Genomic DNA, 17,500 nt, shown 5'->3' with positions numbered 1-17,500 from the left:
TTCCACCACTTTGTCCTCTGCTCTGCCTTTGTCCTCGTCATCTACCTTGTCACCAGAGTCGTCGCACAAACCGCCATCCTATGCTGTCTGGCTACACGCCCACCTACAACTACTTTGCAGTCACCGATCTCTTTCAGGTTACCTCGTCTATACAAGATGTAGTCTACCTGCGTGCTCCTACCTCCGCTCTTATAAGTTACCCTATGTTCCTGTTTTTTCTGGAAAAAGGTATTCACTACACCCATTTCCATCCCTTTTGCAAAATCTACCACCATCTGTCCCTCTGCATTCCTATCCTGGATACCATATCTGCCCATCACTTCTTCATCCCCTCTATTGCCTTCACCAACATGTCCATTGAAGTCTGCACCAATTACCACTCTCTCATTTCTGGGAATATTCTGCATCACTTCATCCAACTCATTCCAGAACTTCTCCTTCTCTTCAGGTTCACATCCCACCTGTGGCGCATAGCCACTAACAACACTGAGCATCACACCTTCAATTTCCAATTTCAGACTCATAAGTCTATCTGACATTCTTTTCACCTCTAGGACGTTCCTTACAAACTCCTCCTTCAAGATGACTCCTACTCCATTTCTCTTCTTGTCAGCACCATAATAGTATAACTTAAAGCCTGCTCCTAAGCTTCTAGCCTTACTACCCTTCCACCTGGTCTCCTGGACACACAGTATATCCAGCTTCCTTCTCTGCATCGTGTCCATCAACTCTCTACCTTTTCCTGTCATAGTCCCAATATTCAAAGTCCCTACTCTCAGTCCCAGGCTCTTTCCTTTCCTCCTCTCTCTCTGCTTCCGAACACGCACTCCTCCTCTTCTTCTTCTTCTTGTTCTTCGACCCACAGTAGCCCGATTTCCATTAGTACCCTGTAGGTCATCAGTACCAATGGCGGTCGTTGTTAACCCGGTCCGCGACCCATCCGGTATGGTATAGTTATGGTTGACTCGCATGTTTGGTTTTGGCAAACGTTTTACGCCGGATGCCCCTCCTGACGCAACCCTCTGCATTTATCCGGGCTTGGGACCGGCACAGGGAGACACTGCTCCGTGCCCCCCCCCCCCCCCCCCCAAAGGCAGGCTTGGAGAGACACGGGCCAGTGCCGCCCTGAGGCTGCATTACCCTCTCTTTCTTACATTTATTATAAAAATATGCTTATCTTCCTTTTAGCGCTCATCACACATGTCTTTATGATTTTCAGTCCATGCCTCAGCCGGCCTGAAGCTCCACTGATGCGCATGTGCGGATGCCTCTATCTAGCGGACATAAAATAAAGACAATCATTCAAATGTGAATGAGTCGGCGTGATGCTCCGGGATGTGTGGAGCTCAGGGAGCTCCACGAGTGAGGGAGTTAAGTTAGGGCGGGGGTGCAAGTAGGCTCTAGGATTCCCCGAGTCGGGGCGAGCGATGGGTTTAGAGGCGTATCGCATTGAAGATAATGGCCGCATATCCTTCTTGGACTTTTCTAAAGCCTTTGACTCGGTCGAACATCCATTTATCATAGCAACGCTCGAACATTTTGGATTTGGTTAAATATTCAGGAATGTGATCCGTGGGCTCTATGAGAATATTCATAGCTGTGTCACCCTGCCAAGCGGCACCACTCCGAGCTTCCATGTTGATGTGGGAATCCCCCAAGGTTGCCCCATCTCACCCTATTTATTTATAATTGCTACCGAAATGCTAGCCGTTTATGTTGAAAAGAGCAACGATATCCAAAAGTTAGACGTGCTGGGGACTGAAATTGTTATTAGCCTGCTGGCAGATGACACAACCTTAGTTTTGAAAAATGAACATCAAGTCCCAATAAGTGCCGAAAACAACCAAAACATTCTCCAAGGCTTCAGGATTGTCATTAAACTTAAAGAAATGCAAACTTCTTGCGCTGCATGACTCGCCACTAAAGGAAATCAGCGATGTTTCCATGAAATCAGAAATAAAATACTTGAGCATTTTCCTATCCAAGGACCAAACGTTAAATCAATCCAGGAACATTGAATCTAAACTGAATCAAAGTAAAGCTTAATTCTAATATATGGCTCCAGAGAGATTTATCAATATTAGGCCGGATATATTTGACTAAAATGGATGTGTTTATCCAGATGTATATACCCAGCGTATTCCAATGCTGCTCCAAATCAACTCGTAAAATCTGTTAACCAAATCAATTTCAACTTTATCTGGAGGAACAGACCACACCATCTAAGAAAAATCACATATGGTGAAAGAAACAAGTGAAGGAGGGCTGAAAGTGATAGAGTCGGACTGCTTGAATGGGACATTGAAGGTGAACTGGTTGAAATCCTGGATCAAACCTCATCGTTCTTTCTGGTATTGTACTCCAAACTACTTATTCAACAAAGTCGGCGGCCTGAGTCTTCTGCTTATCTCTGACTTGGATATCAACAAGATTCCTGTCAAATGTTCAGAGTTCCATAAACAAATATTATTATACTGGAAAATGATATACGTACACAATTTCTCACCACACAGTATAATAGTTTGGAACAATCGATATGTACTGCATGGCAACAAACCTCTGTTTTACAAGGAATGCTTTGAGAAAGGTATATGGTCGATAATTGACTTGATGGATGACACTGGCAGTCCTCTGGACAATGAGCAGTTCTGTACTACACACAGATTCAAGCCTCCCATATTAGAGTTGCTATAGTTACGAAACGCACTGCCTCGACAATTTGTATTCCTGACCAAAAATATAATGACGCACCGAACCGTACAACCACAGTTACCCCGACTATCACTCCAGGGAATCTCAATTGTGGACAGAAAGCGCGGCAACTCCTTTATTAGGAAATGTTTCACAGGAAACTTATTCCCTGGACGTCAAAAAAAAAAAAAAGGATATTTTAAATAAATTTGATGAGGAATCGATTGCCACGCTGCGAACCATGTATCTGACTCTACCCATACCCCCAAGGCAAAAGAGACCCACTTCAAAATTATGACTGACATCTACCCATCTAAGGAATTATCGAGGGTACGCTTTAATTTTGAAGATAATATTTGTACATTTTGTGAAGACAACATTGAAACCACTGACCATATATTTTTTCTCCTTCTCATTCCATCGTCACCAGTTTCCTTCTCAAAAGATGATATAACATTCTGTTTACTTATAAGCAACATAACAGATGAACTCTGTGTCAATGTTCTTTTAGGCCTGGCCAAGTTCTTCATTCACAAGAACAGAATGCAAAAATGCTCCCCAAATTTTAATGTCTTCATAAACGATTTTGAAATATAAAAAAAAAAAAAAAAAAATCCTTAAAACTTATGGAAAAATCCAAAAACTAAAAAATATAGTTACCCATGTCCGAGGTTCCTTTTTTTTTTGGTAAAAAAAAAAAAACAAAAAAAAAAAAACAACTTGATTACATGTTACATTCCCCTTGCAATTTTTTTTTTTTTTTTTCGTTTTAATTTCTTATTTGTCTATCTATTGATTTAATTACTTCCTTTTAATTTCTTTTTTTGTCTCGCACTGTAAATTTCTCACAAACCTGTAACACTATTAACTTCTCATTACATACAGAACAAATGTCCTGATGTCCGTTGCTTCCTCATCCCTGGTTGTTTCATTGACATTCAGTTCTACCTTGCTATGTTTATTTGTACATTTGTATATTTGGGTGTACTATTTATGTTCAATTAAAAACAGTTTGATGTCTGAGATTCCTTGTGAACCGCCAACTTAATTACATGTTATATTCCCCTCACAATTTTTTTTTTTCGTTTTTAATTTTATTTTTCTATCTATTTATTTAATTATATCCTTTTAATTTTCTTTTTTTGTCTAGCATTAAAAATTTCTCGCAAACCGTTAACACTATTAACTTCTGATTACTTACAGCACGAATGCGCTTATGCCCCCCCACCCATCCCGCTTTTTCCGTACGGAGGCAGACACTGAGATCGAAAGCAAATGGGTGTCATTGAAATGCAGTAACAGGGTGATAACAGCCGTGTTCGAAGTGTGTAGGGGCTTATAGTAGAGCAGAAGCACGTCACGCAATTCACCTGAGTTCGGAGGATCGGGAGTACCAGGGCCCATAGCGGAGAAGCGGAAGAGCGGAGTTATGTGTCTCTTCTCAAAGGCGGGGAAGCTGGGGGGCAGCAGGACCCCTTAGACCGGCTAATGTGAGCCTACTCCGGACAGATATCACCCGGAGTTATGACTGGAGCTCCCGGACCTCTGGGCACACACATATATGAATGAGTGGATGAGCTAATGTTGGTTTGGTTGTGGATACGTTTCGGCCAATGCTATCAGCACAGCTATGATTATCCCCAGAACGTTGAGAACGAGCTCCCGGAACTCCAGACATGCGTATATAAAAGAGTGGAATTAAGGTGTGTGTGTGTGTGTGTGTGTGTGTGTGTGTGTGTGTATACGTGTGGGACAGAAGTAATGTTGGGGACAGAAATTGTTATTAGCCTGCTGGCAGATGACACAACCTTAGTTTTGAAAAATGAACATCAAGTCCCAATAAGTGCTGAAAAAAACCAAAACATTCTCCAAGGCTTCAGGATTGTCATTAAACTTAAAGAAATGCAAACTTCTTGCGCTGCATGACTCGCCACTAAAGGAAATCAGCGATGTTTCTATGAAATCAGAAATAAAATACTTGAGCATTTTCCTATCCAAGGACCAAACGTTAAATCAATCCAGGAACATTGAATCTAAACTGAATCAAAGTAAAGCTTAATTCTAATATATGGCTCCAGAGAGATTTATCAATATTAGGCCGGATATATTTGACTAAAATGGATGTGTTTATCCAGATGTATATACCCAGCGTATTCCAATGCTGCTCCAAATCAACTCGTAAAATCTGTTAACCAAATCAATTTCAACTTTATCTGGAGGAACAGACCACACCATCTAAGAAAAATCACATATGGTGAAAGAAACAAGTGAAGGAGGGCTGAAAGTGATAGAGTCGGACTGCTTGAATGGGACATTGAAGGTGAACTGGTTGAAATCCTGGATCAAACCTCATCGTTCTTTCTGGTATTGTACTCCAAACTACTTATTCAACAAAGTCGGCGGCCTGAGTCTTCTGCTTATCTCTGACTTGGATATCAACAAGATTCCTGTCAAATGTTCAGAGTTCCATAAACAAATATTATTATACTGGAAAATGATATACGTACACAATTTCTCACCACACAGTATAATAGTTTGGAACAATCGATATGTACTGCATGGCAACAAACCTCTGTTTTACAAGGAATGCTTTGAGAAAGGTATATGGTCGATAATTGACTTGATGGATGACACTGGCAGTCCTCTGGACAATGAGCAGTTCTGTACTACACACAGATTCAAGCCTCCCATATTAGAGTTGCTAAAGTTACGAAACGCACTGCCTCGACAATTTGTATTCCTGACCAAAAATATAATGACGCACCGAACCGTACAACCACAGTTACCCCGACTATCACTCCAGGGAATCTCAATTGTGGACAGAAAGCGCGGCAACTCCTTTATTAGGAAATGTTTCACAGGAAACTTATTCCCTGGACGTCAAAAAAAAAAAAAAGGATATTTTAAATAAATTTGATGAGGAATCGATTGCCACGCTGCGAACTATGTATCTGACTCTACCCATACCCCCAAGGCAAAAGAGACCCACTTCAAAATTATGACTGACATCTACCCATCTAAGGAATTATCGAGGGTACGCTTTAATTTTGAAGATAATATTTGTACATTTTGTGAAGACAACATTGAAACCACTGACCATATATTTTTTCTCCTTCTCATTCCATCGTCACCAGTTTCCTTCTCAAAAGATGATATAACATTCTGTTTACTTATAAGCAACATAACAGATGAACTCTGTGTCAATGTTCTTTTAGGCCTGGCCAAGTTCTTCATTCACAAGAACAGAATGCAAAAATGCTCCCCAAATTTTAATGTCTTCATAAACGATTTTGAAATATAAAAAAAAAAAAAAAAAAATCCTTAAAACTTATGGAAAAATCCAAAAACTAAAAAATATAGTTACCCATGTCCGAGGTTCCTTTTTTTTTTGGTAAAAAAAAAAAAACAAAAAAAAAAAAACAACTTGATTACATGTTACATTCCCCTTGCAATTTTTTTTTTTTTTTTTTCGTTTTAATTTCTTATTTGTCTATCTATTGATTTAATTACTTCCTTTTAATTTCTTTTTTTGTCTCGCACTGTAAATTTCTCACAAACCTGTAACACTATTAACTTCTCATTACATACAGAACAAATGTCCTGATGTCCGTTGCTTCCTCATCCCTGGTTGTTTCATTGACATTCAGTTCTACCTTGCTATGTTTATTTGTACATTTGTATATTTGGGTGTACTATTTATGTTCAATTAAAAACAGTTTGATGTCTGAGATTCCTTGTGAACCGCCAACTTAATTACATGTTATATTCCCCTCACAATTTTTTTTTTTCGTTTTTAATTTTATTTTTCTATCTATTTATTTAATTATATCCTTTTAATTTTCTTTTTTTGTCTAGCATTAAAAATTTCTCGCAAACCGTTAACACTATTAACTTCTGATTACTTACAGCACGAATGCGCTTATGCCCCCCCACCCATCCCGCTTTTTCCGTACGGAGGCAGACACTGAGATCGAAAGCAAATGGGTGTCATTGAAATGCAGTAACAGGGTGATAACAGCCGTGTTCGAAGTGTGTAGGGGCTTATAGTAGAGCAGAAGCACGTCACGCAATTCACCTGAGTTCGGAGGATCGGGAGTACCAGGGCCCATAGCGGAGAAGCGGAAGAGCGGAGTTATGTGTCTCTTCTCAAAGGCGGGGAAGCTGGGGGGCAGCAGGACCCCTTAGACCGGCTAATGTGAGCCTACTCCGGACAGATATCACCCGGAGTTATGACTGGAGCTCCCGGACCTCTGGGCACACACATATATGAATGAGTGGATGAGCTAATGTTGGTTTGGTTGTGGATACGTTTCGGCCAATGCTATCAGCACAGCTATGATTATCCCCAGAACGTTGAGAACGAGCTCCCGGAACTCCAGACATGCGTATATAAAAGAGTGGAATTAAGGTGTGTGTGTGTGTGTGTGTGTGTGTGTGTGTGTGTGTATACGTGTGGGACAGAAGTAATGTTGGGGACAGAAATTGTTATTAGCCTGCTGGCAGATGACACAACCTTAGTTTTGAAAAATGAACATCAAGTCCCAATAAGTGCTGAAAAAAACCAAAACATTCTCCAAGGCTTCAGGATTGTCATTAAACTTAAAGAAATGCAAACTTCTTGCGCTGCATGACTCGCCACTAAAGGAAATCAGCGATGTTTCTATGAAATCAGAAATAAAATACTTGAGCATTTTCCTATCCAAGGACCAAACGTTAAATCAATCCAGGAACATTGAATCTAAACTGAATCAAAGTAAAGCTTAATTCTAATATATGGCTCCAGAGAGATTTATCAATATTAGGCCGGATATATTTGACTAAAATGGATGTGTTTATCCAGATGTATATACCCAGCGTATTCCAATGCTGCTCCAAATCAACTCGTAAAATCTGTTAACCAAATCAATTTCAACTTTATCTGGAGGAACAGACCACACCATCTAAGAAAAATCACATATGGTGAAAGAAACAAGTGAAGGAGGGCTGAAAGTGATAGAGTCGGACTGCTTGAATGGGACATTGAAGGTGAACTGGTTGAAATCCTGGATCAAACCTCATCGTTCTTTCTGGTATTGTACTCCAAACTACTTATTCAACAAAGTCGGCGGCCTGAGTCTTCTGCTTATCTCTGACTTGGATATCAACAAGATTCCTGTCAAATGTTCAGAGTTCCATAAACAAATATTATTATACTGGAAAATGATATACGTACACAATTTCTCACCACACAGTATAATAGTTTGGAACAATCGATATGTACTGCATGGCAACAAACCTCTGTTTTACAAGGAATGCTTTGAGAAAGGTATATGGTCGATAATTGACTTGATGGATGACACTGGCAGTCCTCTGGACAATGAGCAGTTCTGTACTACACACAGATTCAAGCCTCCCATATTAGAGTTGCTAAAGTTACGAAACGCACTGCCTCGACAATTTGTATTCCTGACCAAAAATATAATGACGCACCGAACCGTACAACCACAGTTACCCCGACTATCACTCCAGGGAATCTCAATTGTGGACAGAAAGCGCGGCAACTCCTTTATTAGGAAATGTTTCACAGGAAACTTATTCCCTGGACGTCAAAAAAAAAAAAAAGGATATTTTAAATAAATTTGATGAGGAATCGATTGCCACGCTGCGAACCATGTATCTGACTCTACCCATACCCCCAAGGCAAAAGAGACCCACTTCAAAATTATGACTGACATCTACCCATCTAAGGAATTATCGAGGGTACGCTTTAATTTTGAAGATAATATTTGTACATTTTGTGAAGACAACATTGAAACCACTGACCATATATTTTTTCTCCTTCTCATTCCATCGTCACCAGTTTCCTTCTCAAAAGATGATATAACATTCTGTTTACTTATAAGCAACATAACAGATGAACTCTGTGTCAATGTTCTTTTAGGCCTGGCCAAGTTCTTCATTCACAAGAACAGAATGCAAAAATGCTCCCCAAATTTTAATGTCTTCATAAACGATTTTGAAATATAAAAAAAAAAAAAAAAAATCCTTAAAACTTATGGAAAAATCCAAAAACTAAAAAATATAGTTACCCATGTCCGAGGTTCCTTTTTTTTTTGGTAAAAAAAAAAAACAAAAAAAAAAAAACAACTTGATTACATGTTACATTCCCCTTGCAATTTTTTTTTTTTTTTTTTCGTTTTAATTTCTTATTTGTCTATCTATTGATTTAATTACTTCCTTTTAATTTCTTTTTTTGTCTCGCACTGTAAATTTCTCACAAACCTGTAACACTATTAACTTCTCATTACATACAGAACAAATGTCCTGATGTCCGTTGCTTCCTCATCCCTGGTTGTTTCATTGACATTCAGTTCTACCTTGCTATGTTTATTTGTACATCTGTATATTTGGGTGTACTATTTATGTTCAATTAAAAACAGTTTGATGTCTGAGATTCCTTGTGAACCGCCAACTTAATTACATGTTATATTCCCCTCACAATTTTTTTTTTTCGTTTTTAATTTTATTTTTCTATCTATTTATTTAATTATATCCTTTTAATTTTCTTTTTTTGTCTAGCATTAAAAATTTCTCGCAAACCGTTAACACTATTAACTTCTGATTACTTACACCACGAATGCGCTTATGCCCCCCCACCCATCCCGCTTTTTCCGTACGGAGGCAGACACTGAGATCGAAAGCAAATGGGTGTCATTGAAATGCAGTAACAGGGTGATAACAGCCGTGTTCGAAGTGTGTAGGGGCTTATAGGAGAGCAGAAGCACGTCACGCAATTCACCTGAGTTCGGAGGATCGGGAGTACCAGGGCCCATAGCGGAGAAGCGGAAGAGCGGAGTTATGTGTCTCTTCTCAAAGGCCGGGAAGCTGGGGGGCAGCAGGACCCCTTAGACCGGCTAATGTGAGCCTTCTCCGGACATAGATCACCCGGACTTATGACTGGAGCTCCCGGACCTCCGGGCACACACATATGTGAATGAGTGGATGAGCTAATGTCGGTTTGGTTGTGGATACGTTTCGGCCAATGCTATCAGCACAGCTATGATTATCCCCAGAACGTTGAGAACGAGCTCCCGGAACTCCAGACATGCGTATATAAAAGAGTGGAATTAAGGTGTGTGTGTGTGTGTGTGTGTGTGTGTGTGTGTGTATACGTGTGGGACAGAAGTAATGTTGGGGACAGAAATTGTTATTAGCCTGCTGGCAGATGACACAACCTTAGTTTTGAAAAATGAACATCAAGTCCCAATAAGTGCTGAAAAAAACCAAAACATTCTCCAAGGCTTCAGGATTGTCATTAAACTTAAAGAAATGCAAACTTCTTGCGCTGCATGACTCGCCACTAAAGGAAATCAGCGATGTTTCTATGAAATCAGAAATAAAATACTTGAGCATTTTCCTATCCAAGGACCAAACGTTAAATCAATCCAGGAACATTGAATCTAAACTGAATCAAAGTAAAGCTTAATTCTAATATATGGCTCCAGAGAGATTTATCAATATTAGGCCGGATATATTTGACTAAAATGGATGTGTTTATCCAGATGTATATACCCAGCGTATTCCAATGCTGCTCCAAATCAACTCGTAAAATCTGTTAACCAAATCAATTTCAACTTTATCTGGAGGAACAGACCACACCATCTAAGAAAAATCACATATGGTGAAAGAAACAAGTGAAGGAGGGCTGAAAGTGATAGAGTCGGACTGCTTGAATGGGACATTGAAGGTGAACTGGTTGAAATCCTGGATCAAACCTCATCGTTCTTTCTGGTATTGTACTCCAAACTACTTATTCAACAAAGTCGGCGGCCTGAGTCTTCTGCTTATCTCTGACTTGGATATCAACAAGATTCCTGTCAAATGTTCAGAGTTCCATAAACAAATATTATTATACTGGAAAATGATATACGTACACAATTTCTCACCACACAGTATAATAGTTTGGAACAATCGATATGTACTGCATGGCAACAAACCTCTGTTTTACAAGGAATGCTTTGAGAAAGGTATATGGTCGATAATTGACTTGATGGATGACACTGGCAGTCCTCTGGACAATGAGCAGTTCTGTACTACACACAGATTCAAGCCTCCCATATTAGAGTTGCTAAAGTTACGAAACGCACTGCCTCGACAATTTGTATTCCTGACCAAAAATATAATGACGCACCGAACCGTACAACCACAGTTACCCCGACTATCACTCCAGGGAATCTCAATTGTGGACAGAAAGCGCGGCAACTCCTTTATTAGGAAATGTTTCACAGGAAACTTATTCCCTGGACGTCAAAAAAAAAAAAAAGGATATTTTAAATAAATTTGATGAGGAATCGATTGCCACGCTGCGAACCATGTATCTGACTCTACCCATACCCCCAAGGCAAAAGAGACCCACTTCAAAATTATGACTGACATCTACCCATCTAAGGAATTATCGAGGGTACGCTTTAATTTTGAAGATAATATTTGTACATTTTGTGAAGACAACATTGAAACCACTGACCATATATTTTTTCTCCTTCTCATTCCATCGTCACCAGTTTCCTTCTCAAAAGATGATATAACATTCTGTTTACTTATAAGCAACATAACAGATGAACTCTGTGTCAATGTTCTTTTAGGCCTGGCCAAGTTCTTCATTCACAAGAACAGAATGCAAAAATGCTCCCCAAATTTTAATGTCTTCATAAACGATTTTGAAATATAAAAAAAAAAAAAAAAAAATCCTTAAAACTTATGGAAAAATCCAAAAACTAAAAAATATAGTTACCCATGTCCGAGGTTCCTTTTTTTTTTGGTAAAAAAAAAAAAACAAAAAAAAAAAAACAACTTGATTACATGTTACATTCCCCTTGCAATTTTTTTTTTTTTTTTTCGTTTTAATTTCTTATTTGTCTATCTATTGATTTAATTACTTCCTTTTAATTTCTTTTTTTGTCTCGCACTGTAAATTTCTCACAAACCTGTAACACTATTAACTTCTCATTACATACAGAACAAATGTCCTGATGTCCGTTGCTTCCTCATCCCTGGTTGTTTCATTGACATTCAGTTCTACCTTGCTATGTTTATTTGTACATTTGTATATTTGGGTGTACTATTTATGTTCAATTAAAAACAGTTTGATGTCTGAGATTCCTTGTGAACCGCCAACTTAATTACATGTTATATTCCCCTCACAATTTTTTTTTTTCGTTTTTAATTTTATTTTTCTATCTATTTATTTAATTATATCCTTTTAATTTTCTTTTTTTGTCTAGCATTAAAAATTTCTCGCAAACCGTTAACACTATTAACTTCTGATTACTTACAGCACGAATGCGCTTATGCCCCCCCACCCATCCCGCTTTTTCCGTACGGAGGCAGACACTGAGATCGAAAGCAAATGGGTGTCATTGAAATGCAGTAACAGGGTGATAACAGCCGTGTTCGAAGTGTGTAGGGGCTTATAGTAGAGCAGAAGCACGTCACGCAATTCACCTGAGTTCGGAGGATCGGGAGTACCAGGGCCCATAGCGGAGAAGCGGAAGAGCGGAGTTATGTGTCTCTTCTCAAAGGCGGGGAAGCTGGGGGGCAGCAGGACCCCTTAGACCGGCTAATGTGAGCCTACTCCGGACAGATATCACCCGGAGTTATGACTGGAGCTCCCGGACCTCTGGGCACACACATATATGAATGAGTGGATGAGCTAATGTTGGTTTGGTTGTGGATACGTTTCGGCCAATGCTATCAGCACAGCTATGATTATCCCCAGAACGTTGAGAACGAGCTCCCGGAACTCCAGACATGCGTATATAAAAGAGTGGAATTAAGGTGTGTGTGTGTGTGTGTGTGTGTGTGTGTGTGTGTGTATACGTGTGGGACAGAAGTAATGTTGGGGACAGAAATTGTTATTAGCCTGCTGGCAGATGACACAACCTTAGTTTTGAAAAATGAACATCAAGTCCCAATAAGTGCTGAAAAAAACCAAAACATTCTCCAAGGCTTCAGGATTGTCATTAAACTTAAAGAAATGCAAACTTCTTGCGCTGCATGACTCGCCACTAAAGGAAATCAGCGATGTTTCTATGAAATCAGAAATAAAATACTTGAGCATTTTCCTATCCAAGGACCAAACGTTAAATCAATCCAGGAACATTGAATCTAAACTGAATCAAAGTAAAGCTTAATTCTAATATATGGCTCCAGAGAGATTTATCAATATTAGGCCGGATATATTTGACTAAAATGGATGTGTTTATCCAGATGTATATACCCAGCGTATTCCAATGCTGCTCCAAATCAACTCGTAAAATCTGTTAACCAAATCAATTTCAACTTTATCTGGAGGAACAGACCACACCATCTAAGAAAAATCACATATGGTGAAAGAAACAAGTGAAGGAGGGCTGAAAGTGATAGAGTCGGACTGCTTGAATGGGACATTGAAGGTGAACTGGTTGAAATCCTGGATCAAACCTCATCGTTCTTTCTGGTATTGTACTCCAAACTACTTATTCAACAAAGTCGGCGGCCTGAGTCTTCTGCTTATCTCTGACTTGGATATCAACAAGATTCCTGTCAAATGTTCAGAGTTCCATAAACAAATATTATTATACTGGAAAATGATATACGTACACAATTTCTCACCACACAGTATAATAGTTTGGAACAATCGATATGTACTGCATGGCAACAAACCTCTGTTTTACAAGGAATGCTTTGAGAAAGGTATATGGTCGATAATTGACTTGATGGATGACACTGGCAGTCCTCTGGACAATGAGCAGTTCTGTACTACACACAGATTCAAGCCTCCCATATTAGAGTTGCTAAAGTTACGAAACGCACTGCCTCGACAATTTGTATTCCTGACCAAAAATATAATGACGCACCGAACCGTACAACCACAGTTACCCCGACTATCACTCCAGGGAATCTCAATTGTGGACAGAAAGCGCGGCAACTCCTTTATTAGGAAATGTTTCACAGGAAACTTATTCCCTGGACGTCAAAAAAAAAAAAAAGGATATTTTAAATAAATTTGATGAGGAATCGATTGCCACGCTGCGAACTATGTATCTGACTCTACCCATACCCCCAAGGCAAAAGAGACCCACTTCAAAATTATGACTGACATCTACCCATCTAAGGAATTATCGAGGGTACGCTTTAATTTTGAAGATAATATTTGTACATTTTGTGAAGACAACATTGAAACCACTGACCATATATTTTTTCTCCTTCTCATTCCATCGTCACCAGTTTCCTTCTCAAAAGATGATATAACATTCTGTTTACTTATAAGCAACATAACAGATGAACTCTGTGTCAATGTTCTTTTAGGCCTGGCCAAGTTCTTCATTCACAAGAACAGAATGCAAAAATGCTCCCCAAATTTTAATGTCTTCATAAACGATTTTGAAATATAAAAAAAAAAAAAAAAATCCTTAAAACTTATGGAAAAATCCGAAAACAAAAAAATATAGTTACCCATGTCCGAGGTTCCTTTTTTTTTTGGTAAAAAAAAAAAAAAAAACAAAAAAAACAACTTGATTACATGTTACATTCCCCTTGCAATTTTTTTTTTTTTTTTTCGTTTTAATTTCTTATTTGTCTATCTATTGATTTAATTACTTCCTTTTAATTTCTTTTTTTGTCTCGCACTGTAAATTTCTCACAAACCTGTAACACTATTAACTTCTCATTACATACAGAACAAATGTCCTGATGTTCGTTGCTTCCTCATCCCTGGTTGTTTCATTGACATTCAGTTCTACCTTGCTATGTTTATTTGTACATTTGTATATTTGGGTGTACTATTTATGTTCAATTAAAAACAGTTTGATGTCTGAGATTCCTTGTGAACCGCCAACTTAATTACATGTTATATTCCCCTCACAATTTTTTTTTTTCGTTTTTAATTTTATTTTTCTATCTATTTATTTAATTATATCCTTCTAATTTTCTTTTTTTGTCTAGCATTAAAAATTTCTCGCAAACCGTTAACACTATTAACTTCTGATTACTTACAGCACGAATGCGCTTATGCCCCCCCACCCATCCCGCTTTTTCCGTACGGAGGCAGACACTGAGATCGAAAGCAAATGGGTGTCATTGAAATGCAGTAACAGGGTGATAACAGCCGTGTTCGAAGTGTGTAGGGGCTTATAGGAGAGCAGAAGCACGTCACGCAATTCACCTGAGTTCGGAGGATCGGGAGTACCAGGGCCCATAGCGGAGAAGCGGAAGAGCGGAGTTATGTGTCTCTTCTCAAAGGCGGGGAAGCTGGGGGGCAGCAGGACCCCTTAGACCGGCTAAGGTGAGCCTACTCCGGACAGAGATCACCCGGAGTTATGACTGGAGCTCCCGGACCTCTGGGCACACACATATGTGAATGACTGGATGAGCTAATGTTGGTTTGGTTGTGGATACGTTTCGGCCAATGCTATCAGCACAGCGATGATGAGTTCAGGTGTGTCTGTGTGTGTTTGTGTGTTTGTGTGTGTGTGTGTGTGTGTGTGTGTGTGTGCGTGTGTTTTTGTGTGTGTGAGAGTTTGTTTTTGTGGGTTGGGGGGGGTTCCCGCGGACACGGAGTACCAGGGCCTGGAGCGGATGAGGTGAGGAGCGGAGGAGAGCAGAAGCCCGGACCGTGATTCGCTTGTGTCCAGCGGTTCGGGAGTTCCAGGGCCCGAAACGGAGGAGCGGAGGAGCGGAGGAGCGGAGGAGCGGAGGAGCGGAGGAGCGGAGGACAGCAAAACCCCTTTCTGCAATTCGCCTGAGTCCGGCGGATCGGTAGTACCTGGTTCCGCAGCGGATGAGCGGAGGAGTGGAGGAGATGTTTCTCTTCTCAGAGGCGGCGAGGGGGGGGGGGCAGGACCCCTTACCCTTATCCCCCCCGGACGTTTGAGTGGAGCTCCCGGACCTCCGGGCACGCACATGCGAATGACTGGATCACAGGGAGTGCCAGGGCCTGGAGCGGATGAGCAGAGGAGAGGCGGAGGGCAGAAGCCCGGCCCTGTTCAAGAGTTCCAGGGTCCAAAGCGGGGGAGCGAAGAAGCGGAGGAGGGGAGGAGAGCAGAAGAGCAAAAAACTGGCCCGGAATTCACCGAAGTCCCGCGGATCGGGAGTTCCAGGGCCCGGAGCGGAAGAGCGGAGGAGCGGAGGAGAGGAGGAGCGGAGCAAAGCTAAGCCCGTCTTAACAACAAGGAAATTACAGATGAGGCTATAATTTCTAATGAAAACTTTAAATTCTATAGCCACGTATACACTTCGACATTGTCAAAAAGCGATTGTGACTCCTTTCCATTAAATATTCCTCAATATATCCCAAAAATAAACAACAAACAATATATGTTTGTTTATATATGTTTATATATAAACAACAAAAAATATACAGTTTGATGTCTGAGATTCCTTGTGAATCGCCAACTTAATTACATGTCGTATTCCCCTTGCATTTTTTTTTTTTGGTTTTAATTTCATTTGTCTATCTATTTATCTAATTATTTCCTTTTAATTTCGTTTTTTGTCTAGCACTGTAAATTTCTCACAAACCTGTAACACTATTAACTTCTCATTACATACAGAACAAATGTCCTCATGTCCGTTGCTTCCTCATGCCTGGTTGTTTCATTGACATTCAGTTCTACCTTGCTATGTTTATTTGTACATTTGTATATTTGGGTGTACTATTTATGTTCAATTAAAAACAGTTTGATGTCTGAGATTCCCTGTGAACCGCCAACTTAATTACATGTTATATTCCCCTCACAATTTTTTTTTTTTCGTTTTTAATTTTATTTTTCTATCTATTTATTTAATTATATCCTTTTAATTTTCTTTTTTTGTCTAGCATTAAAAATTTCTCGCAAACCGTTAACACTATTAACTTCTGATTACTTACAGCACGAATGCGCTTATGCCCCCCCACCCCCCACCCCCCCGCTTTTTCCGTACGGTGGCAGACACTGAGATCGAAAGCAAATGGGTGTCATTGAAATGCAGTAACAGGGTGATAACAGCCGTGTTCGAAGTGTGTAGGGGCTTATAGTAGAGCAGAAGCACGTCACGCAATTCACCTGAGTTCGGAGGATCGGGAGTACCAGGGCCCATAGCGGAGAAGCGGAAGAGCGGAGTTATGTGTCTCTTCTCAAAGGCCGGGAAGCTGGGGGGCAGCAGGACCCCTTAGAGCGGCTAATGTGAGCCTTCTCCGGACATAGATCACCCGGACTTATGACTGGAGCTCCCGGACCTCTGGGCACACACATATGTGAATGAGTGGATGAGCTAATGTTGGTTTGGTTGTGGAAACGTTTCGGCCAATGCTATTAGCACAGCTATGATGAGTTCAGGTGTGTCTGTGTGTGTTTGTGTGTTTGTGTGTGTGTGTGTGTGTGTGTGTGTGCGTGTGTTTGTGTGTGTGTGAGAGTTTGTTTTTGTGGGTTGGGGGGGGTTCCCGCGGACACGGAGTACCAGGGCCTGGAGCGGATGAGGTGAGGAGCGGAGGAGAGCAGAAGCCCGGACCGTGATTCGCTTGTGTCCAGCGGTTCGGGAGTTCCAGGGCCCGAAACGGAGGAGCGGAGGAGCGGAGGACGGCAAAACCCCTTTCTGCAATTCGCCTGAGTCCGGCGGATCGGTAATACCTGGTTCCGCAGCGGAGGAGCGGAGGAGTGGAGGAGATGTTTCTCTTCTCAGAGGCGGCGAGGAGGGGGGGAGAGGGACAGGACCCCTTACCCTTACCCCCCCCGGACGTTTGAGTGGAGCTCCCGGACCTCCGGGCACGCACATGCGAATGACTGGATCACAGGGAGTGCCAGGGCCTGGAGCG

This window comes from Fistularia commersonii, unplaced genomic scaffold (assembly GCF_037954325.1).
Source record: "Fistularia commersonii isolate RoL2024-O1a breed Wild unplaced genomic scaffold, RoL_Fcom_v1.0 HiC_scaffold_58, whole genome shotgun sequence".
NCBI classification, from domain to species: domain Eukaryota; kingdom Metazoa; phylum Chordata; class Actinopteri; order Syngnathiformes; family Fistulariidae; genus Fistularia; species Fistularia commersonii.
The sequence above is the reverse complement of the archived record's forward strand: the minus strand, read 5'-3'. Positions refer to the sequence as shown.